We start from the raw sequence: 25,888 nt of genomic DNA, 5'->3' as shown, positions 1-25,888 counted from the left end.
GCCTTTTTAATTGAATAAGGTACTTAACTCAAGCTACGTATTGTCTTCTGACATCGTAAGAATCAGGCAAGCAGGAGGTCAATTACCGGAGTTGAGAACCAGTGGCCACCATAATTAGATCTACACCCTTTATCCTGGCGCTGAGGTCCTTGCCTACCTGGGGACACCTGTCCAGTAGCCTGTCACAGGATGCTCCCCTTAGCACACCCAAGGAGGTCAGGTGCCGATGCCCAGACACTGAGGTCTTAGGACGCACAGGAGAGGCCCAGTTCTGGCAGGTTAAAATCCTATGTGCTAAGCTCATCCCCACTCTCTTCTCACATGTGGCTCCACTTCCCTTAGGCCCCACTGCCATTCTCTTTTCACGAGGACCAGCGGTGGCACCGATGAAGCAACCAATTCCCTCAGGCCTCTGTGAGCTGGAGACTAAGCTTGCGACACGGAAGCTTTGCTGGGTGGATACCAGGAGGATCTGAACCCCAGTCCCATACACCCTCACTCACCTGACCTGGGGCCCAAAGCAGGGAGCTTCCTGAGCACTGGGTGCAAAGCCTGTCTCCACGATCCATGTACCGTCCAGGAGACGCTGGGTGAGGTGTGGAAGGTCTCTGGGCCTCCTTCTCCTTGTCTGTATGGTGAGGAGAGTAATAATACCAGAATATATGAGGATAATACCTACCTCAAGGGACTACTGCCAGGATAAATGAATCCATGCCAGCACAGCATTTAGCACAGCACTGGTACCAAGTAAGTGCTCTACAAATATGCACTGTTTCCGGGCATCTCTGTGGGCCTCCATTCCCCTCACTGTGAAACATAGGTCGTGACAGCACCGATCTCATGGAACCGTTGTCAGGAATAAAGGAGTGGGTGCACATGAGTCCTTGGTGACATGGCCTGGCTCCTAGCAAATACACAATCATGTTCAATTATTTTTATCTGTTTACTTATTAGTGTGATTATTATGGATTAGCAACCCCAAGACTTAGAAAGTCTCTCCAATCTTTTTAAAACAGCAGTTCACAGATACAAGGCAGTCAAGGTGGATTTTTAAGATTAAAAAAAAAAAAAAAACCTTTTGCTTATCTACATGCTTCAATGGAACTGAAGGATAGGTGGACCCGCAAAGTCTGAGCTGGTAGTTTTCCTCCAAACAGACCAGTTTGTGCATAAAGGAGCAGTGATTACGTCTGACAGCCAGCTGGCCTCATAAAGCCAGCCGGCTGCTTCAGGGAGCTCTATGAGGTAAGAAATTCTTGTCTAACAAAATTTCTTTTTCCATGAAAAGGCAATATAAAGAAAAGGACACATGACTTTGCAGGTTGCCCCCAAACATCCCTGACTGTGAGAAAATTTCATACCTGGTAGCTCTGAGTCTACGAAATACAGAAAAAAAAAAAAAATGCTATTTTCTCTGTGTCTTCTAGGGCCAACAGGGAGGAGGCTCTGTCTCATCCTCTCCTCTGCAGAGGGTCTTCAGGCATACATACTCCTGTCCCAGAAGCTCCAGGGACAGTCTGGGATTGCAGTGAACTTACCACATATGCCTGGATCAGCTACTTCTAACTGGGCCTCAGTTTCACCATCTGTAAAATGAAGGTATTTGGTCACATGACATAGACTGTCTAGCACTAATAATCAATTGCCATTTAATTGCAACAATGGCAAGAGTCGATCACTTGTTTCCTGGAACTCAAATTTAAAAAGAAACCAGGAGCTGGTCCTCCACTGCAATCCACAGGTGAGCTACAAAGGCTGGGGAGCCCTTGTATGGACAGTTCTATTTTTCTGGATGATTCTGTGTATGTACCCAAGTGATGGCAGGGCTACTGTTTTCACCTGCTCAGCTTTCTTGTCTCTCTTCTAGACTAGAGCTCTATTTTTTCCCTTTGAAAACTACATTTCCCACATCCAGTGAGGCTGGATGTATGATCCCAAGAGGACTAATAAGAGTCCCTCTAGAGGCCTGATGCGGCTGCTGGGGGAGAGGGCTGTCTCTTCTCAAAAACTCAAGAACACCCAAAGCTATTGGAGTCACCTTTACCACCAAGTGGAGAGAACCTGGCAGGACTGAGGTCAACCTCATGGAAAGAGCAGAAGAAACAAGGCAGCAAAGAGGAAAGAGGGAAGAAAGGGAAGCAAGCAAAGGCAGGAAGGAGGAAGAGAGGGAGGGATAAAAAGATGGAGGAAGATGGAGGAACTGAGAGAGAAAGACCAACAGGGAAAGGAAGGAGGAAGGGAGATGCCACTGAAAATTAAGTTCTTAACACACTATACGCCCGAAGCTCCAGCTATACACAGAGGGAAATTTACATCTCGGCTCTTCCGGTAAAGTGAGTCCATAGCCTCCCTTTTTCTTTCTCTTGTCTTCACAGCCATAGCTTCTTCAGGTGGGGATCCATGACCCAAACAAGACTAGAAACCATCACAGTTGGAGCATTTATTCGAGATGGAATGAACCCGCTTCAGAAAGAAACAAAGTTTATTTGATGAATATAAATAAGGCGATCAGCACAAAGTACTTCTCATACACATGATAACAAAGTTATGAACTGTACATACCTTGTACGTTGTACTTCTACTAGACACGAGGTTACAATGACTGGCTACTACATGCCCACTGGTAGTTTCTGAGGGTTCCTTAGTTTTATTTATTTTTTTCATATCGAAGTCCATAATCACATGGTCAATATCACAACCCACATGCCACTCACTTGGAGAAATATTACAAGAAGCACTATCAAACGAGGGTCTCTGGGAATTAGATACACTGACCCCTGGCAGCATTCAAACGCCACTCAACACAAAAACATCTCAGATAGAGCTTATGTCAACACATTTGAGGTCTCGTCATGAACACTGTTTAAAAAGTAAATGGAAACCCACTTTTAAATGAAAGTTGACACGCTGTTAACGTGCATACTGGATACACAAAAATCATTAAGTACAAAATCGAGACTGTACATTGAAATCAAAAGGGGTATAAAGTACAAGCTTGCTTTTGCACAAAGCAAGAAGACCAACTTCTCCTAAACGTCAGCCTCAACTTTCTCAGCTTGATTATGATCAAGGGGGAAACCTGCTAAAGTCTGTGCAAAGGAAACGTCTTCCCAACAGCACAGTTGCTTGCTGTAAACACAAACTATTTTTAATACGTGAAAAGGGAATTTTTTGGTAGCCCCTCAACATCAGAGAATATTACGTGATGCATAATGGAAAGATGCTATATTAGACATCATTTAATTTTTAAGGGACTAAATGATAATTGTTCCATAAAAGGAACATCAGTAATACTTTAGGCAAACAAAAGTGGGGCAAAAATGAGCCCTCAAAACAACAGCTGGGACAGAATTGGCACACACTGGGAAATCGCTAACTATTCATGGTTGGTTGCTTTCTCTGCTTCTAGGACGCTCACTGCCTAGTGGCTTTCCTACTTCAAGTATTCAGTGGCAGAGTTCAGATCAGGATCTGGCTGTAGGAGGCAGTGAGGCTGCCTGTTTAAGGATGCTCAAACTGTTCACAGCCATGAGTTGGAGGAGGCCTGGGTTTTCAGGGAGACATTATGTCAAAGTGTGCGAAATAACTTTTGCGAAGAACTCTGCTCGTTTCTCCAGTCAAGAACTAGATTGCCTTGATAGTTAAAGGACAAACTTATTAAACATGGATGTATTTGGATTGCTTGCGCAACATGAAAGCTTTACACAATTCGCAATACTTAGGACAAGAACAAAGCCAGAAGCGAGAAACCTGCTTAAATATACTACTCTTAATGCACCAAGGATGAACAGCGCAACCCAGACACAGCTTCGTCTTCTCAGATAGATAAATAAGGTGTCTGACTTTTAAATCTCTCTATGGCTCACGAGAGAGGTCCAGAGTTAATTGCACCAACATTTTAAGAAGTAATAATAACAACTAAATTCAATGCAAGACTTCAGGAACATCTGCTTAGAATCCTTTCCACAGTAGCAAAGAAAGACGACTATATTTATTAAGGCCACTCATGCTTAAATTCACTGTTTGTCCTTTAGAAATGCAGATTTTCATCCCCCACTTGCATACACGTGGAAGGGTTTCTTTCATTGACAAGGAAATGGATCAATACAAGAGTTGCACATGTTTTCCAGACTCGGTCACGAGTTTCATGAAGTTACAACAACTTTATTTCTTTTTTTTTTTTTAATCTGAGAGGAAGCAGGAGGAGTTTAATTATCCTCGGGACCATGTCACTGTATGTAAAAGACCTGAAAATGTGGTCTCTCTCCCTGGCATGTGCTTTAAATAATGACTCTGTACCACAAACATGTTGTGTAGAGCTATATACAGATACACAGCTTTTGTGATTATTCCTCATTCATCAGTGTTTTCATGTGTGATGCTGAAAATGTTTTGGAATCCATGTTGGAGACTTCTTTTCAAAAAGAAAAATGAGAAATGACCTTTCATTTACAGAAGATCTAAGCGTACACTCGCTGTTTGGACAGCGTTTGGATTTTGAGTATGAATGAATCCCAGCTTCTTCGTGGAGACCCGGATGTACGGGAATGGCGAGAGTCTGAGGCTTGGCTGCGGCCCCACTGTGCGGGACGTGAGACACACATGGGATAGAAATATGCAGGCGCCTCAGGCTGCAGCCACTCCCCAGCACAAACACAGGGTCAAGAGAACTATGAACGATCGATTTAGATGTGCCATGCATTGTCAGAGACACACACCATGTTCTCATAAGGCGATTTCTTGGCAAGTATTAGTGGTTTAAAGAATTGATTTCATTTCCAACCTGGCCCAGAGGTAACGACTGGTTCCACCATCGAAATGTGGTTCTTCAAACCGCAGATTAAAGAAACAGAGGAGGGTAAAGGCTCACCATTTTTGGTGCTTTGGTTTCTCTGTCAAACACTCCATGCATCTCGGTATACAAACACTACCAGCACCACTCACTCACTCACTCACAGAATTCACATTTTTTGATAATCTAATGCATTAGAGATGACCACTTAGACTGAACCAGCAGAGAGACGGAAGATGAAGCTAGTTGTCCAACAGAAGCGGAATCCACAGTTACGATCCCATGGAGTTCAGATTCATCCCGTGAAGTTTAAGTAACAGAAGTAAAATGTTATCAAATAATGACATTCAGAAGAGATGAACACATTTTAAATGCCCGTATCCCGACCAAAAAATGGAGGACCTGCCACTGTCTCCCCGTCCTCCACATCCTCCTCTCCAGCGTGTCTGAATCCATGGGAAAGGACAGGAGGTGATGAAGGAAACACTGAGTCGAACAGAACCGTGCTCAGTAACGAAGGTGAAGCTCCTCTTCAGTCTCCGTGAGCGCTCCAGGTGGTGGTGAACAGCGATGTGAGCTGCACTGCAATAGATTATCAGAATATTGCTGCAGAGCTGCGCTTGCCCTTTAGTCAGCCCTTCTGATAGCTGCAACAAGAAAGCACAGAGGTTAGCAGGGAGAGGAACTGGCAGGAGATTAGAGGGACCACGGGGAAACACTCCCTACCCCTGTGCCCACCCGCCATCCCTCTCTTTGATCAGGGCTAATGGGGATCAGGGAGGGTGCTGATGCAGAGGAAGAATAGAGTGAGGAGGTGAGTAGGAAGTTAAATTATGTCCTGCAAACACATCTGAAGAAGATGCCTTTTTAAAAATAGTTCACCTAGAGATAGAGATGTCTCTTGATAAGCAAGAAGAAAGGGATCAGAAATAAGCCCAAATGTTACAGAGATTATTTCTATGTGACCAGATGATGTGTCAACATTTTTTCCCCTCCATGGTTTTCTACCATGAGTATGGTTTTTAAATTATTTTTAAACTTGACTTTTTAGATATTAGAGATTTAAAGATGGCCGAGACACCAGAAAACTTAGCATTCACTTACAGACCTTCTAAGAGAAACAATTTGAAAGAACACAGAAAATTTCATTCCAAGGTATATACCTGGAAGAATGAAAAACAGGGACTTACACAGACTGCTTGCACACAAATGCTCACAGAAGGTAGTATATATGCACCCCAGAATGTTACTCAACCCTCAAAACAAATGACGCTCTGATTCATGCTACCATATGGATGAACCCTGAAGACATCACGATAAGTGAAATAAACCAGTCACTAAAGGACAAACACTGTACGATTCCACTTACATGGAACATCTAGAATAGCCAAATTCAAAGATGCACAAAATAAGTAAGAGATTACAGGGGCCGAGGGGAGAGGGGAAGGGAGAGTTATCTTTGAATGGGCACAGAATTTTGGTTTGTGGTAATAAATTCTGGAAATGGATAGTGGTGTTGGTTGAATTATGCCATGGATGTGTTAAATGCCACTGAACTGTACACTGAAACTGGTTACAGTGGTAATTTTTAGTATGTATCTTACCGCAATAAAAGCATAACTTAAAAAAGAATATTGGTATCTCCTTAACCAGAACAGAGTGAAATGAAGTTGGCTATCATCCCCACCATCCTGTGGCTTGTGTGTATATATATGTTTAGCGCTAAACATAAGTGCAACAGTCAGCCATGCGCATATTTCAGGCCCTGGGGAAGAGGTATCCGGAAGCACCTCAAGTTTTCTCACGGTCCCCATTGAGGGTCCCAGGGTGTGGCATACAACTGCCGCCTGCGAAGAAACAGTAGAACAGGTAAGAAGAGAGGACCACCCCACATCGAACCCTCAGATGGTGACTTTCTTCCCTACTGATGCTGGACGTTGTGTGCCTGCATGGTTATCATTCACATATTGCCTTGAAATACTCTGGGAGTTTCCGGGTACATGGCAATAGTGCAGCTATCTGGGGAATAAGGCGGGGAGGGGAAAGATCAAACACAGACACAGACACACACACCTAACTCACACACGTGCGAGCCAGTTTTTACATACAGCCTGAGCTGTCTGATTTGGTGGCTGATACACAGCATTTCTCAAGTCACACTGACTAATGAGCCAACCAAAGATCCCAGCGTCTGCACAGGTAGGCAGTTATTTTGAACCCTCGTTAAGCAGTGCAAATGAAATATGTGGCTTGGATGAACTCGGCTAATTCATACTCTGAGGAGTTTGGTGTAACCCTTCTGGTTAAGAAACTTGAATTGGGGCAAAAAATGACTTTTGCAGAGCCAGAGAGCTAGGGAGTTCCTAGAGCAGATCATATTACTCATTCTGGCACATAAAATCTCAGCAAACTTCGTACGAAAATTCTAAGTCAGAGCACGCTTTCTGCTTCATGAGCTGTGCATAGCTCTAATTCTTTTGTGCATTAAGCATTTCTTAATCGTCCTTTTAAGGGGCTGACCAATATATTAAAAGGCCACATGATTAAAAGGTAAAGAGAAACCCAAAGTAGTACTAAAATGCGCCGGTCATACTTTACAGATTGGGGAAATGATTGAAAAACAATTACGGCGAATGTCCCATGTCCTTGATGTTTTTCCAAGATAAAGTAGCAAAGAACAGTCATTTATTCAGTCGAGACAAAGATTTCCAGCTGGGTAACAGGTCACAAGGCAGAATACAGTGCCTCGAGACTGCAACACACTGCTTCAGGGTAAGGTTTACACTGCGGGAAAGGGAACTCTCAAAGAGTGTCGCCGCTCCTTCCATCAGACAACCCATTTGCCAGTAGGCCTAAATGGATTTGAGGGAAAAAAGAAATCTCAGATGACACTGCCTGGAGTTGCAAAGGCAAATGAACCTTCACTGAGGAGCAAAGAAGCATATACTTTTTAAAATTTTTAAAAAAGGAATCCTGGCTTCTACCAAGGAGGCAATCTGGGCAGCCACCCACAGTGAGATAATCTCTGGGCTGACCTCCCTGCTCTGGATAGTCGCAGCGGCCCCCCACCCCCACCCCTCCGCACACACCCAGTGTCCTCTCCTTCAGCACCCACTCTGCATTCTCTCCAGCACAGGCACCAGTGCTATTTCAACAGCAACATCTACTTCGTCTTGCACTCCCTGTTACAGCCTTCATTTACAACCCTGTTGCTGTCAGGGTGGAGGATGGACTCCTGGCTTGCTGGCCTCTCTCTCCAGCTCCCCACTTCCCGTTCCCCCTAAGCTGAACTGGCTTCTGCAGTCCTAAAGCTTTCTTTCCTCCTCATTGCACAGACTTGTCTTTCTGACATGCATTCACATGAACCCTTGACCTGACTGATTCCTACTTATTCTTCAGTCTCAGTTTCGATTTCACTTCTTCCTTGGAGATCTTTCCTGACCCTCCTGAGTGTGGGATGGCGCACAGGAAGTCTCACGCACACTGCGCTGCCCCCCTTCTGTGACATTCCTCGACTTTCACTGTCCAATATGGCAGCCACGGAACATGTGTGTCTACTCAGCACTTGAAGTGGGGTTAGTCCAACTTGAGATGGACCGTAAGTGTAAAGTGTGCTCCGGTGATACTTTGGATATATTGGATAAAATTAAATATATTTAGAGTTAATTTCATCTGTATCTTATTACTCTTTTCAATGTGGCTACTAGAAAACTCAAAACTACAGGTGTGGCTTGCAATACATTTCTACGGAACATTGGTCGAGGCTGCAAGCTCTATGAGAGCAGGGTCAGGCCAGTCTTGTTCACTTAGCATCCTCGAGGCCATGTGCATTCAATGAACAAGTTGATTCACTCACTCTTCCCATAGGTATTAGAGGGCAGCTGGAACAGGTAGAATCCTAAAGCTCCCCCAAACCCCAAAGATTTCCTGCTGCAATCCCTGACACTGGGACTATGAATATCTCACACCATGATTACAACTTTACAGACATAATTAAGGTTACTAATCACTTGACTTGAGAAAATGAGTGGGACTAATTTAATCATGGGAGCCCTTAAATAGCAGAGACTTTCCTCTTGCTGGTAGAAGAAACTCAGGGAAATTTGGAACATAAGATGGAACTGCTGTGCTGAGATGGAGGGGCCACAGGGCAAGGACCTGGTAGTGTCCTGCCAGATCCAAGAGAAGCCAGCAGCTAATAGCAAACAAGGAAACTGGAGCCTCAGTCCTACAGCCACAAGGAACTAATTTCTGCCACAACCTAAATGAGCTCAGATGTGGGTACTTCCCCAGACCCTCCAGGTTAAATCTACCCAGGTTAAATCTAGCCAAAGTCTTGACTTTGGCCTTATAAGTCTAAGAATAGAATTCAGTGGAGCATGAATGGTTGTCTGACTTACAGAACTTTGAGATAATAAATGGGTATTGTTTTAAGCCACTAAGTGTGTGGTGATTTGTTATGCAGCATAGAAAACTAATATACCTCCTTTCTGTGCCAGACGGCCTGCTTGCTGCCAAGGATACAATAGTAAAAATAACAGACAACATCTGTGCCCTCACAGAGCCAGTATTTTCAAGAGTAAGAGAAAAAACAAGTAGATATATAAATAAGAGAATGATCAAACAATAAACTAGAAATTATCCATTTATTTCTTATAAATAAATAAGAAAATTTTGTGCTTGAAAGGAATTTAACAGGGAGCTGTGACAGTCATGCTTAAGATCTATTGACTACATGACAATATTCTAATTTTTTTAATATGGAAAGACGTCCATATTTTTTCAATGATAAAAGCAGATTACAGGGGACATCCCTGGCGGCCCAGGGCTCAAGAATCTGCCTTCCAGTGCAAGGGACAAGCATTCAACCCCTGTTGGGGGAGCTAAGATCCCACATGCTGCGAGGCAACTAAGTCCATGCACCCCGACTACTCAGCCCATGCGCCCCAACTAGAGAAGTTCACGCTCTGCAACAAAGACCCAACGAAACCAAAATAAATTTAACAAAAGTTGTAATTCCATACATATAGTTCAGTCTCGTTTTTGCATCACCATGCCCATACTCACGAATGTATATGCCAGAATATTGCTAAGAATTCTCTTTTCTGGGTGGTGCTTTAAAAGTTTCTCCTTTTGATTTTTTTTGGGGGGGGGGTTTACAGTTTTTGGATTTTTTAAACCAGAGAATATGTAATGAGTATCAGAGCAGAAAAGAAAGCTATTTCTATTGTGAAAAAATCAGTACTGAATGGGATCAATGCTCTTGACTTGTTTTTTTCTAAGGGAATCCTGCAGTTGGTGTGCAGGGGTGGGGTGTCGGGGCACGGGGGGGATGCTGGTGAGCTGGGCACAGCAGTCGATTTCGCCCCAGGACAAGCGCCCCCAGGAGAGCAGGCTATAAACGTGTGGTGTCTCACAAATATTCCTTCAGACTGTTTTTCTTTGGAATAAAGACACCTGCCAGATTATGGCTTTCTTCTCCTGCCCTTTCAGTAGTGATTTGCAGAAACAGGCTGGGAGAAAGGGGTCTTTGGTAAACATGGAGGGGTTAAAGGGGAAACTGTTTAATAACAGTAGTAAAACGCAGGCTATTTTTGACATCTGGGTTAATGTCCATTATGCTCCATGTGCTTTCCAAATGTGTGCAGAGTGCCCCCAGGTACAAAAACAGACACCCATTCACAGCAGCTTTGGATGCCCCCGACGTCGCACATGGTGCCCACACAAAAGCCAGTGCCTGATAGGCTAATGAACAACAGTCTGAAGAAAAGAACTGTTCATTCTTGGGATAGTGGGCATCCCGAAGGACAACTCCACCCAGCAACTCTGTTCCCAGGAAAACCCAATAGAGCTGTTTCTGCTCGGAAAAAAAAAGATAAAAATCTATAACTACATCTGTGTTATTACTTAACATCTTTTGGGTGGAATGGGTTTCTCCTTTTCCTCATGAAGATTTATTTATTATTGTTGTGATCAAAGTGGCAACAAATTATGTTAAATCATTTGCTTTTCTTGATAGGAGCAACCACCTTGAAGCCATAATTCAAAAATATGAGTGGAGAGTAACATGTAACCTTGCAAGTGGCCTCCTAAGGCTCCACAGGGCAATAAAATGTAACACTTGAGAGCCCAAAGAGCTGGGGCTAGTGGTGGGCCCAGCAAGACCTTAGCTCAGAATTGATAACTGCTGTTGGGATGGTAGAGCCTGCTGGGTGGGATGGGGGCCCTGAGAGTCCCCCGATTTCATCTTTTCCTTCCGTTTCTGTGCAGTGGGGTGCAACTCATCCACAAGGCTTTAAGTGAAGGGATTTGGATAAATTCAGATATGTACGACAAAATGGCAGCATAGACTGCTGTGCCTGAGATTTTATTTTTGCCATTATTACTGTGGTCAGAATTATTCATAGCCAACATTGTGTGCACACTGTCTGCCAGCAAGGGTGCTCTGCGCTTTTGAGAGAACTATCTCCAACAAACTGGACAGATCTATGACATTGACCTGGTTGACACACCCTCAGCAGTGAGGAAACAGAAGCTTAAGGGAAATGTGTGTGTGTGTTAGTTCCTCAGCCGTTTCAGACTCTTTGTGACCCCATGGATTGTAACCCACCAGGCTCCTCTGTCCAAGGAATTCTCTAGGCAAGAATACTAGAGTGGGTAGCCATTCCCCTCTCCAGGGGATATTCTTGACCCAGGGATCAAATCTGAGTCTCCCACATTGCAGGCAGATTCTTTTACCATCTGAGCTACCAGAGAAGCAATACGTGCTTTTGGTTAGATTCCCACCTTCCTGGGGCTTGATTTGAAATCACAGCATCTTGACTCCGGAGCCCAGTCTCTTCACCCTAAGGCCAGGACTTCCCTAAGTTCGGTCTTTAATGCTCTACCGTCCCAGTTTTTGTGAACTTTCTATAATGCCTGTCACCGTAAACTAATATTTTTCTTCAAAAACCTTTTCTAAAAACAAATTTCCTTCTAAAGAAAGATTTGCTGTAATATCCCAGTGGAGTCACGATTTGTCGAATATATCTTCTAATAATTTCATAGCTATTAAAATGAAAGTGCTTGCCCGTGAAACATCTAAAACTATCTTCTCATGGGTACGGAACCGCCTGCCTGCCCCCAGGAGTGTCCTGGAGACCGTTCCCACTGCCCTGGGTGGCCTTCGGCACAGCAGCTCCCAGCCTGCATTGGCCAGCTTGAGCAGGTGCCACGTTTGGGCCACCAGCCGCCCCCAGCACTGACACTTCAGCCCAGCTGCCATGGGCCTGCTTTGCTTCTCAGTGGTCAGATGACAGCAGAAGCACGAGTCAGAAGCCTGCCACACATCAGTGTTAGTTACTCTACGTAATTTAAAAAAAAAAAAAAAAAAAAGAATTGGTTGAGTTTGCTTTCGTTGTAATTTTTTTCTTAAAATAATACCTTCCTGAACCCGAGAGACCGCCTACCAGCTAAATGCCTTTGTCATTCTACTCCACAATTTCTCAGTCTTGGCGCTGTGGACATTCACTAGAGGACATTTACTGTGGGCTGGGTACTTGTTGTGAGGACTGTCTGGTGCATTATGGGGTGCTTATTAGCAGCATCCTGGGCCATTGCCCATTAGAAGCCAGTAGCATCACTCCTGTCAATCTTGACAACAAAAAATGTCTCCAAATGTTGCCAAACTTCCCTGGGGTGTGGGTAGGCAAAATGACCCCCACTTGAGAACCACATGTATAATCAATTGCTTTTACATTTAATAGCTTGACAGTATAAGATAAACATTGTAAAATTTGTAAGATAATTGCACACTATAAGATATTTTGGTAAGAAATGTATATACAGACATGCATCCACCAACCCTTAAAAGATACAAATTTTGCAGAAGATCTATTTCCAAGCTGCCATCATACTATTTCAGACACAGCTGCATAGATTTAAAAGTCCTGTGGAAATAGGTACAAGCTAAGTCGTAAAAGTAATGAAAATGTACTACTTATCTGACATAAAATAGAAATGCCACAATCCTGAGATAGTAAGACACCTAAGACACTTGCTGAGCTAAGTGAAAAGGTAAAATCTAGTTTAAATTTATAGCATTCCTTCAGTGTCCCTCTAGGAGTTTGGCATTTTGCCAGGGTTCCTTGTTAAAAATTTGTTAAACGTGTTTGGCATTAATGCAAACACAAAGTGGTCATTTGTTACAAATTCTATTGGAATGCATTCATTTAAGGCAATGAAGTAGTTACTAGAAAAGAAAAAAAAAGTTCATTAAGTACATTTTAAAAATACAATGATGTATGCAGTGTGTAGCTGTGGCGCCCTGGTGGCTGTATAAATCGCTGACAGAATAACCACACATTGTGTTTAGTTTGAAATTGGAATCTTTTAAACATTACTGATAGAACAAAAACTGGTTTTGTTTGTTGTCAAAACCCATGTTAGTCTTTATTCTCTCAACTAGTTAAAATAACCAAAAGTTTGGCATACAATTTCTAACATTTCAAATCAGTGAAACGTATAGGTTCAAATCATGCTTTGGGAATCTTTTTGGAGATGATTCGACAAATACAATTCCCCCCCTCCCTGGTCCTGGAGAGGGAGGAAAATGGCCCTGTCATCTTGGGAACCCCACCTCTTGGGAATACAGCACCTCTGTGTCCTCACGGTTGTCTCAGGTTATTGGGTTACCTGCAGAAGTGAAACCATCAGCTCCGTCATGGAGACAGTGGAATCCTGTGAGCAAATACCCTAAGCCTTGTGTATAGAACTCGCACCTTCCTGTCGCACCCTGCACTGTTCACACAAAGGAGATATTGCTGAGTAAGGGGGACTCCTTATCTCTCTCATGAAGCAATTCTGAAGCTCAGCTTTGGAGGAAACAGGCTCTCTGACATTACATGGCATCTGGTCCTGCCACATAGCTTGCTATGACCATACGTGTGGCACACGTCATCTTAGGGACCCGAGATGCTTGATAAAAGCCAATCCTAAAGGTGAATAGAAAACTCACGTACTGGGACTTCCCTGGTGGCCGAGTGGTTAAGACTCTGCCTTGCAATGCAGGAGATACAGGTGTAAACCTGGTTGGGAACTAAGATTCCCATGCCATGGAGAAACTAAGCCCACATGCCACAACTACTGAGGCCCCAGGCCAGAACTAAGACCAGAGGTGGCCACATAAACAAATAAATAAACTTTAAAAAAGAAAACTCAAGTTTCACAAGGACATTCAGAAAGTATTCACTGCCATCCTCCTCCATCTCTCTCTCTGACCTATGGGAACCACAGCCCCAAATTCCTGTGGCCCCCAAACCTCTCTCTAGGTTGGCCTCTTTTGCCCTCTGAGTTTGGTGTTATCTGGCCTGCCCCTGAAGGGGGTGGATCCAGGGTCTTGAAACAGTCCCCAAGTTCAGGAGTAAACTCAGACAAAACCTGGCATCCTACATGGGGCCTGAAGAAGTTGCCCTTCACAGATGCCAAACAGGACCAAGAAGCAGAAAGTCTAAGAACAGGGAAAACATATGTACCTCTAGGAACAACCAGAGTGCATGAGATAAAAGAGACACGGTGAGTTTTGCAGAGCACACCTTGGTTTTATACGTTTGGTGGGCTCTCTTTGAGAAAACGATTGACTGAAAGTTGACTGGTTCAAACTTCACAAAATGACACGGTCACAACAACACACCGTTAAGGCCTCTCCCAGGACCTGGGGAAAGATCTGTGTACTTGAGGGGCCACAAGCTTATGCCCTGTTAGATTCGTGATAAATCTCTTCTGCTTGCAATTAAAGGTTATTTTTGAGAGTATGTTTTCACATTCAGATGAGAATAAAGGAAAACATGTTTTCAAATCCCTTCTTGATGAGGATTCAGCTTTAGGAAAATCTTGGAAAATCTCATCAGAGCAAGAGGGAGGGGTCGGAAATGAGATGGCCCACCTAGAGAAAGGAACTGAAGGGGCGTCTGAGGGAGTCTAAGGCACGCAGGAACAGTTTGCTATCTCAGGCCTGCAGACCAGAAGTGGCTCGGATGACAAGTGTTTACAGCAGGATCTTCGCAGAGCCAATAATGGCAATTAGTCCCCTGGATTGGAAGGCGCCCTTCCCGCATCGCCAGGCTGAGGTGGAATGCCATTTACTCTTGGGGCTGGCGACTAATTAGGGGTCTCTTTTGAAGATCAAGGTTTTGCGATCCCTGTTTCTTAATAACACGGTTGGCCTGCCGGCCACCTGGGTCCAGGCGAGACCTCCCTCTCCCCCTCCCCACACAGCAGGCACTGCCTGAGGCCAGGAGCAAGTGCGGGCAGGAAAGCACATATCCCACCACCCGGTGAGTGACTTAACCTCTTCACTGCCAGGGCTCTGCAACCCAGGGCTCCATGCAGCTGCCGGAGACAGAGACAACTGGCCTCGTTTCGCGGGAAGGGCTGAAGGCCTCGGTGTGTTGCAAAGTAACCGCGGTGCAAACACTACTCAGCAAGCTTTCATGTACGAAGAGAGGCAGGGGCACTCCACTTGTCTGGAGAAGTGGTGAACCAAGCGGTTCTTTGCGTCTGCTGCAGCTTGGGCCACTTCCAGATGGAATTTTGGAAGTAACCAGCGACCTCTGGCAGAGGCAGGGCGGGGAGGACACTGCAGCACACCCTCTGGAGTCCTAATCTGATGGGTCATCAGACCTGAGAGCGGGGTGCCTGCGTCTGCTGACCTCTACCAGGGCCCCCGTGGTCGCGCTAGATGAGGCGGTGCAGCCTGCTATGCTCTTTAAGACACGGTAGAGGAGAGAGGGGCCAGAACAGCAGGAAGAGCAAGCTGCAAAGAATTAAACTTGTAACAAGTTGGGCAAAGCACAAACATCGGGAGAGGCTGGTCCTTTGGCTGTTGACAGGCTCTGGCCTGGGTTGGTCCTGGTCACTAAGCTCATCAGCGTTCCAATGTGGCAATGGCTAATGCGGCAAGTTCAATGTGATTTTAATTTTGGAATGCTGCTTACACGCCGCCCACAGCGGCCGCCGAAGACCGGCAACCCCACTGCCATAAACACAGTCAGCACTGTCAGGGATCCTGAAAATCATTTTTAAAATGGTTTCTTTTTGGCAGATAGGGGCTGAGTGGAGTTTGCATTTGATTAACTGTACTTTAACTTCAACGTGCTTCAAACTTTTCTGTGTGTTCTAAGCAACACCAAAGCAGAGTTTCCGGCAACAAAAGGAACCGTCCTTCTTGGGGCAGTGGCAGACTCTTTGGTTAGTGGAGAGGGGAACGTGTCAACACAAGCCAGCAACCAGCTGAGTGGAGTCAGTCAGGCCTTTTGGAGATAGTCTGGGTCTCTGAGCTCATTGAGCCCTGATCCACACTCCTTGCAAATCAAGGAATAGGTTAAAAAAAAAAAAAAGTACCAAATTTTTGGTCAGTAGAGTCTTTAGTGAACTGGATTGTTAAGTGAGACACAAAGACAAATTCAGTTTGAATTTTATATTGTTTTTAAGCATGTTTATGAAAAGCACAAGAATCCTTCCTTCCTTCTTTCCCTCTCTCCCTCACAATTGTGAAACCATCTACTAAGAACCATGCAAAGTCCTGGGACATAGGACTGAACAAGACATGCACCAGCTCTGACTTCATGGAATGCACATTGAGTGAGCCTGTCAAACATTACGTTCAATACATAATTAAACTGAACATGTGACTATTAATTAAAATTGTAGTAAGTACCAAGGAGGAAGAATGGCCCGGCAACAGTCACTGAGGACAGCACTTTTGATTTACGCTGTCCAGTCCTTAACACTCTGAAGAAGTTGCTACGATTAACTCTTTACACTGCTTCAGAAAGAGGCACCGAGAGGTAAAGACACACACTCAAAGTCACACAGCTAGCAGGTGGTGAGGCCATGGGGCGAATCCACACGCTAGGACATCAAGTCCCAATTTACAGGAACAAATCAGAGCCTGGACCTGATCTGCCAAGAGAGTCGGAAAGACTTTCCAAGAAAGTAAGGTCTGTGTTGCTGTACCTACGCCTATTGGAAGAGAAGGACTTCCTCCAAGACAACAGCTTCGTCCTGTTCTTCCTCGTCTCTGCTCTCCCACTTCTCCTCCCCCTCCCCCTTATTTTGCTCTGGGCTAGTTGAAAAGTAAATCTGTGGATTTCTATGTATTCCAAGGGTTTTGCCCAGACTCTGTCCTTTCAAATGAATTTTTAGTCAGTGCTTTTTGTCTGTCAACATGAGCTCACCTACAGCCTCCTTCAAAAGCCTCCACTTCGGAGTATGAAGCCACATGCATCTTCCTTCCCTTCCAAGAGTTTGCATTACGGTCTTCTAGCTTCATGGTATTTGGGATGATTAATCACTTTTAAATATGAAAAAAATTAACATGTCTGAAGCAGGCTTCTCCACTGTCAAATGCTTTGCTTTAACATAGATTCAAAATGTCTCCCTTCCCCAGCAATTCCACAGCAGTACATTTTCGGTTGGAAATTCAACTGTAGGAATCCCATGCAGAAGCCCCAAGCAATATATCTCAACATCTTAATTTCATTTAGGAGGAATGCAATGATTGATCATTTATCATTCTGAGATTGAGTGAACTACCTGGAGGATTCCAATCTATTGCCTCTATGCAACTGATGGGATATTCACATGTCTTCTGGCTGCATGAGGGCTTTGGGGTCCAAGTGTCTTTGAAGAAGTGGGATGCTAAAAAGATTACTGAGGGAGGGTCTGCCTTTACCAGCAAAGTATGACCCCAAGGCTTGACGTGCTCCAAATTAGATCCTCCCCCAGTGACAGCCAGGATGTCTGCTGTTGAGTCACTCCTACTCCTCGGTCCCCACACATGGGATCTTGCCTTTCTGCCCTTGTCCTTTCACAGGTAACCTTAAGAGGCCTGGGGAGACCTTGACATGAAATCCACTGACATTGGTGGACTTGACTTCTCATCCATAAGATTTCTATTTAACCTAAAGCTGCTGTGTCAAAAAGGAATTTTTATTGCAATATAAACAAAATGGCACCTTCCTAGGACAATGAGGCCAGGCCACTGGCCTCACAGATGCCATTCTGGTTTTTATGCAAGACATCATTATAATCTCTTCATGCAGGAGAACTGGTCAGAATGCTAGAGAACAAGATTTTGGAGTGTCTAGAACTAACACAACAAAAACACAGTCCTCAAGTCCAAGCATATGTTCTATAATGATGGATTCAAATGGAATACCTACTATGTGCTTTACACAGTGTAGGCTTTAAGACATTCTCACAGAACAAGATGCCTCCAAAATCACAATCCATCTCTGCAAACACACGTGTGTAGTTTTCTTAGGAAACTCACTGCCCAGTGGACCATCTTACAAAGAAACAATGACCACCCCTGCCCAATCACCCCCCTGCCCCCTCAAAGGATGGAAAGTGTGAGACAAGCAGAGGTTATTCTGGAGGGAATCTATGGCCAGTGTTGAGTGCTAAAAAGCAGACACGCTCTCTAGTTTGAATTTACATTTCAATTTCATGTCAGAGTCAAGTCAGCCCTTGGAGGTTGGCGAAGAGCATAGGCCAGTGCCTGAAGCCTAGGTCTTACTGCACCCCCAGCTCCTGGTCAGGAATAAGAGAACCCTGCAGTCAGCACTGGGACTGACGGGGGGAGGGTGGGGTGGGCTCCCAGAGTAACTGAAAGACGGTTAACAGTGGGCCCCTCAGAGCGGACCCATTCTATCTGTTATGAGGCTTCCGGCTATCACCAATATTTCCAACTTAGACGCAGAGGTGCCCTGAGAGGGAATTTCTGTGCTGCTTTTGTCGCTGGTCACTTTGAAGATTAAAGCAGGGAAAAGGCACTTTCATAACACATGAACTCACTGGAAGTTTTCCTATTAAATCCCAAGGTCCTGGCAGGCAGGGGCTGGGTTTAACTCTTCCAAGACAGACCAGCCATGCAGGATGGAGGGCCAGGAAGTGCCTTGGGGAAGAAGTGAGCCAGAGATCAAGGAGCTGGGACAGGACAGAGTGGATACCTGAAGCATGACACCAATTGGCTCTGGGTCTCTGGGAGTCACTTCCAAAGCCCAGTATGGCAGAACTCCAAAGTCCTCCAGCAGTCCCCAGGGGACCTGACAGTACCCCAGAGACCTTGGCTTTGCTAAAGAGAACTTCCTTTAGATGGAGACACCTGCAATGCTACAAGCCCCCTGCAAGAGCACGGGGAATTCCTGATTGGCAGTGCCCATCTATGAATGCAGACTCGTACACAGAAGAAGGCACACAGCTGGGTCCCTGGTCAGGGCTTTTTCGGGGCAGTTTCTTCTGCCGGAAGCTCTTTCCCCATCGTCCTTTTCCTGGTTGCCTTCTGCTTATCCTGAGCTGTCAGCTTCAATGTCACATCTTCAGGGAGCCTTCACTGCCTTGTTCCTGGTCAAATCTCCCTGCTCAGCCCTCCCTTCTCTCCCTCAACACTCTCCAGCTTCACAACAATTTGCAGTCATGAGTTTGTGTATTTGATTAATGTCTGACTGTAGCCTCAGCTGCCTTTAGGAGGACAGACCGTGTATGCCTCTCTCATCGCAGTATTTCACATATACCTACCACAGAGTGGGTTCCCAATAAATATTTCAGGGGATTAAAGGGAGAAGTGAATCCACTGATGATAACAAATGTTTATTGAATGCTTACTATATGCCAGGAAGAGTTCTAAATGCTTTATAGCAGTGATCTTCAACTTGGCACTACTGACATTTTGGATCGGCTCATTCTTTGTCAAGGGGCTGACCTGGGCTTTGTACAATGTTTAGCACCATCTCTGTCCTGTATATACTAAATGCCAATAGCATTCCTCCCCTTTCCAAGTCATGACAATCAAAAACATCTCCGGGACTTCCCTGGTGGTCCACTGGCTAAGACTCCATGCTCCCCATGCAGGGGGCCTGGGTTCAATCCCTGGTCAGGGAACTAGACCTCACATACCACAGCTAAGAAATCCGCACATGCAGTTAAAGATTCTGCATGCCACAACTATGACCCAGCACAGCCAAATAAATAAGTATTAAAAAAAAAAAAAACAACTGTCTCTAGACATTGCCAAAGCCTTCTGGGAGGGTAAACCCACCCTCTACTCGCTGTTGAGATCCACACATCAACCCAGTTAGTCTCTACAATCACCCCCATGAACTGGGGACTATTAGTCTCCTCCTGTTAACATTAAGAAAACAGAGGCTCAGAGAGGTTAAGTAACTTTCCAAAGTCACAACACCAGCAGGAAGCGGAACTGAGACATGGGAAATAAAGTTGCTTGATTTGAAGAGGTGTTAGAATGAGAAAGGACTGGCCCCAGGTCACACAGGTGATGGCCAGCTGACAGGGAGATGGCCACCAGGGGACGGGAACCTGGCCTTTCCTACCTTCGCTCGGTGAGTTTCCTGGGCTGCCTTTACAGACTGTGCCATAAAAGGATCCTATGCTGAGGCTTGGCTTCTTTTTTTTAAATTAATTTATTTTTAATTGAAAGATAATTGCTTTGCAGAATTTTGTTATTTTCTGTCAAATATCAACATGAATCTGGGGCTGGGCTTCTAGAAAGGAGTCCTCATAGATTGGAAGTAGCTACACATCTTCTGTTCACTGTCTGCTTCTCCTTCCTGAGTCTGTAGCCAGTGATGTCCAGACCCTCTGGGAGCAAGGCTGTCAGGAACCAGCAAGGTGAGGTCAAGGGCCCCTCACCCCTGGGCGTGTGGAATGTGACAGGGAAGCAGGGACACAGCTGCCCAGGTCTGCCGGCATCTCAGCATGCTGGGGAGCAAGCCCTAGCCGGTGGTTCGGCCAGGCTGGGTAGCCGTCCACACTCAGGCACTGTTTAGCTTTCTGCACCTGGCTCAAGTGACCCCATTCCTGGACCCTCAGCTCTCCTCCAAGGTTGGGCGGGAGGGGTGAGACTCCACCACCGAGGCTTACCTTGAGACAGGGCCTCACAGAAGCGCTGCACACATGAACTGTCTGTCATCTTTTCCTCTCTCTAGTCTGAGTGATCTCTGGTAAATCACTTAACCTCTCTGAGCCTCAGGGTTTTGTTTTGTTTTTCTCTTACCTATAAAGCAAAGATCATAATTTTAACCTTTAATTTTATTGAGACAATAAAATAAAATGAGCTTACTGCTAAAGTCCCTACATCAGTGCCTGCCAGGTAATAGGTGATAATTTCCAGTAGCTCCTGTCACCTTCTCCTCTGCACTAGGTCATGACAAGGAAGAGACATGGGCATCAGGACCAGCTTGATCTGAGGGTGGCCAAGTACCAGCCCAGGGTGTCCCTGCCTAGGTTATTCATGGGCTGGACCAGCGCCTGGTCATCTCATGAAAGGACACGTGCAGAGCAAAGAGGGCACACATCAGAGCAATCCAGAAGGAAGAGTGGCAGAGGGACCCAAAGCTTCCCCCACTGCAAATTCCATGTCCCCGACCTGGCACCTCCGGCAGCCAGCCACCTTGGCAGTCTCTCCCCTTTCTCCCTGGGCTCTTCCTGTTGGCACAGCCCACCCTTTATGAAGCTTCAGTAGAGTTTTCCTTTTTCATGGCTCCAGTTTTTAGATAAACTTTCAAGGATATTTCTGTGGCAGGTACAAACCTGGACAGCAAGCCTTAGAAAGAAATCCTAAATTAATTATATGTCAACATTTAAGCCACAAGAAGGAGCAGTTGTCATAAATTTTGGGGAAGTTAGAATCCAATTTTAGTGGTAAATGTGAGCAAGCTCACTGACTCACTTGTGAGATGGTGCCAACAAAATGATATATTTAACATTCTTTCACAGCTTGTTTTGGCTAAACACTATGAAAGAAAAAGGAGGGGGGATTACAGATTTTTTAATTCTTCAGTGGGCTGATGTGTTCAACCATGCAAAAGAGCTACACCATCACGTGTCAGAGCAGAAGAAATCAACTTGATTTAGCCCCTTTTTCTGTTGTCTTCCACCTTTGTTGAGAGACGAAATGGGGCCCGAAAACTCAAAAGAAGGCCATGAGCACTACCAGTCACTTTTAGCGTGGCGCAACACCAGACATTCCAAACAACACGTCGAGTCGCCCCTAGGAACGGCCCTCCTGGTTTATCCTAAGTTCTGACCCAACGCTGGTACGTTCATGTTCTCTGAAACATCAGTTCTCTGAGCACTTGTCACTGGCTAAATTTGGTGTCAGGTTGTTGCTGGCAGAAGGATGAAAGAGTCTCCTTTCATTCTCACATTAGCAATGTGGTCGGGCACTATTATTATTTTTGCTTTCTGCTTTCTTCCTTATTCACTCCTTCAGCTGGTTATCCAATTCAGGAAGCATTCATTTTTGCTGGCCGTGAACTAGGACTGGGGATTCAATGGAGAGGAAGAAACAGATCCTGAGCAGCAAGCCTGGCAGCTAATTTGGAGGCGCAGCCAGGTAGAGAGGCAACTGCAATGCAGTGTGATATGTGAGCCAATGGGGATGGGTGGGGAGGGAGCCTGGGAGGCACGGTATCAGGGAGGGTCAGAGAAGACCCCAGAGAGGAGGCGACTTCCAGGTTGAGGCATGAGGAATAAGCGGTGGGAGTTAACAGAGGAAGAGGGCAGGCCTCTCTGACAAGTGGGACAGTGTGTGTGAGGGCCTTAAACAGAGCTGGACTGAGGCCTGCTTCCCTGGAGGCTCAGTTGGTAAAACCCCACCTGAGAGTGGATTTGTGGACTTGATCCCTGAGTCGGGAAGATCCCCTTAGAGGAGGAAAGAACAACCCACTCCAGCATTCTTGCCTTGAAAATTCTACGGACAGAGGAGCCTGGTGGACTAGAGTCCACAGCGTCACAAAAGAGCCAGACACGACTTAGCAACTAAACAACCACCACACCGCAAGACCTGTTCAGAGGACTGAAAGCACAGAGGACAGCCAAACACAAAAGGCAGAGGGGGAGACAGTGGCCACAGGTTGAGGAAAGCCAGACCAGGAGATTAGGCGCTTCCCCGGGGGCAGTGGACCACCACGGAAGGGGAGTGATCTAACCAGATGCGTGATTTAGGCAGGTCCCCTCAGGTAACGTGGAGGCAGCTGGCGAGGCTGTGAGGAGGGACATATCCTTCCTTAAGAGAAAAACATTCCCGTGAGTGGTGGTGTGGGCTGAACCGTGTCCCCTAAAAGGAGATGTTTAAGTCCTGATTCCTGGTGCCCGTGAATGTGACTTTATTTGGAAACAGGGTCTTTGCTGCTGTTGTTGTTTAGTCACTAAGTCATGTCAGACTCCTTGCCACCCCAGGGACTGTAGCCCTCCTCTGTCCTTGGGATTTCCCAGGCAAGAATACTGGAGTGGGTTGCCATTTCCTTCTCCAAGGGATCTTCCCGACCAAGGGATCAAACCTGTGTCTCCTGCAGTGGCAGGGAGGATCTTTACTACAGAGGCACTGGGGAAGCCCTAGGGTTCTTGTAGATGTAATCACATTAAGATGAGGTTATTCTAGATAAGGGTAGGCCTTACTCCAATGACTGGTGTCCTTAGAAGAAGGACATTTGGACCCAGAGAGCACACACAAGGAGAACAGCATGTGACGATGGAGGCAGAGACTGGAGTGATGTGTCTGTACGTCAAGGAACACCAGCAATCACCAGCAACCACCAGAAACTAGGAAGAGCCTTCAGAGTGTGCGAGACCCAACCAACACCTTGATTTTAGACTTCTAGACTCCAGAAGCTTGAGAGACTGAATCTCCTGTTTTAAACCACCCAGCTGACGGCACTCTGCACAGCAGCACTAGCAAACTATCACAAGAGTCACAGTGGAGTCTTGTTCTTCTGCTCCCAGCAGCAGCCAAACTCCAGGCTGCTTGTGTGCCAAGACCAGGGGGGTCCATCTGGGAGAGGGTCCTATGAGATCCAAGATGCATCTGCCCTTGACTCTGGCTCCCTCTGACCTACGCAGGGGCCTGCGATGGGCCTCTCCCAAGGGTGGCCATCCATGAGAGAGTTAGCATCAAAAGTCAATATTTGTTCACAGGCCACAGTTGTGTTTGCACTACGAAAGCCCCAACAGGTTTTTATAGAGATTTCAATCCGTGTGGTCTTCAGGCCATGAAGTAACCTCGTCCTGAAGAAACCCCTGGAGATGAGCCAGGAAGGGTGAAAGTCCCAAACAGTACGCTCTGGCAGGCAGTGGCTCAGGAAGCCTGAGGGGACCGGCCCGAGGACCAAGGTCTCCAGGAGGCCCAGCAGACAGTCACTGTGCTGGTGCTGCTGGCAGCCCGTACTTCCTCCTGTGGCTCCTCTGAGCCTCCCGGGCCCTCCCTTTGTGTAGATCAGCTGTTCCCAGCTGGAAGCGCTAATGTCATCCGCTTCCCGCTTCCCAGGGACGCCAGCTGACACAGCTGATGGGACTGCTGGCCATCAGGAGGACACATGTCCCCATACCTCGTGGGGGAGAGATGAGTTGCCAGCCTAGTTTTGGCTGAGGGGGTGGGGAAGGTTCAGGAAGCATCTGCAGGGTTGCTCAGTGCCAGTGGCGGGGCCTGGTGCTGGTGGGGGTAGGGTTCTTAAAAAATGCATGAGTAAGTGAATGAAGACCATGGGCTTTTTAATCCAATAGAACTTAACTTCAATCCTGGCCTGGCCTGTGGTTAGCTGTGCAACCCTGGGCTTCAGCTGCCTCATCTGTGAGATGGAGATACTCAAAATTTAAAAGTATTTAGAGGATTAAGTGAGATCATAAGTTTTTAGGCAGTAAAAAGGGCTCAATAAATACTAGCCATCACAATTATCATCATTTTGCTTCATGAAGTCACATGCCAGTGTAACGGAAGTGTTAATATTGGCCAGTTCTAGACATGGAGTGGGGAGGGGAGGGAGGGAAGAGAGAGTAGAGAAACCCTCATAAAAGTGCAGCTTGTAAACACCTTCTATTGCCTTGATCAGTACTGGCTGTCGTGACAACTCTGACACAGGTCAAGGGTTGTCATCTCTACTTCTGATAAGAGAGTCTGAAGTTCACAGCAGCTAGGGAACTTATGCAAATGCTTTCTACTGATAAATGGCAGGACAAAACCCAAACCCAGCTTTATTTTCACATCAGGACAGAGCACACAGGCGCTGCCTCTGGGCACTGAGGAGTAATGAATAAATGAATGAATAAATGACTACAGGAGAGATCCAGCTGCAAAACGATCTTCAGAAAGGGGTGGGGGAAATAAGAGCTGACAAAGATAAGATGGGAGCATTAGTAGACCTGCCTGGATATTACTTCCTGTGTGTGTTTGGGCAAGCCAGCACCCCTTCCATGACCTCTGTCCCTAAATCTCTTGCAGTTCTCACATCTAAGGAGAGAAGTAATAAGGAGGAACCAGAAGCTACTGATTAGCTATCGTTTAGTTTCCCCCGTCCCAGTTTCTCCATCTGTTCAATGGAGATGATGACACCCCTACAGTCTTGCTCTGAGGCTTAGATGTGTGTATGTGTGTGTGTGTGTGTGTGTGTGTGTGTGTGTGTGTGTGCATGTGAAAGGGCTCTGCAAGCAGCACTGATATTAAAAAGGATGAAGCAAAATAGGATGGCAGGTTGGAAAAAAGAACAGGAAGGAAATGGCCCAAGATAAAAATGCATTAATATTAACCAACAGGTTCCTTCAGAACAACAAAGCAATGAAACAATAATTTTAGAGAAACAAAACCCAGCCTAGGAAAAGTCTGCCAGAGGGAGCGGAAATGAAGGCACAACCAAGTGGCCCTTGGCTTACCTATCTGCAAAACACAAGATGAAAAAGATTCTTCGTAAACCAATATTTGTAAAAGCCCCACTGGGCTTTCTGCCTGCACAGACTGCCTATTATCCTGGCAAAGGATAAAAACAAGTGAGTGTGGCCCAGCTGGTATTGAAAATGAGTATGAAGCAAATTCAGGTAAATGTTATCAGCATCATCGTGAGCTACCATTAGCTGAAAGCCTACTATGTGCTGGGCATAGTGCCAAGACACTATATTTTTAGCACTTTGAGTGGTGGGCTGCAGTCTCTGGGGTCACACAGAGTCGGACACGACTGAAGTGACTTAGCAGCAGCAGCAGTGCTAAAAATGTTTAGTAAACATTTTAGCACTTTTATAAGGCAAGTATAATATTCAATCATTCATATA

The 25,888-nt window shown here is 45.7% G+C and overlaps 1 protein-coding gene across 2 annotated transcripts in view; it reads right to left on the bottom strand.

Annotated features, from left to right (window-relative positions):
• ERC2 (ELKS/RAB6-interacting/CAST family member 2) overlaps positions 2,445-25,888 on the bottom strand; it is a 996,291-nt gene continuing 972,847 nt past the window's right edge. For both annotated transcript variants that reach the window (XM_018038455.1, XM_018038458.1), the window contains one exon: positions 2,445-5,439. The gene's annotated coding sequence lies outside the window, so the exon portion shown is untranslated. The remainder of the gene's footprint in view (positions 5,440-25,888) is intronic.

Source organism: Capra hircus, chromosome 22 (genome assembly GCF_001704415.2).
Source record: "Capra hircus breed San Clemente chromosome 22, ASM170441v1, whole genome shotgun sequence".
NCBI classification, from domain to species: domain Eukaryota; kingdom Metazoa; phylum Chordata; class Mammalia; order Artiodactyla; family Bovidae; genus Capra; species Capra hircus.
This window is presented reverse-complemented; position numbering and strand designations above follow the sequence as displayed.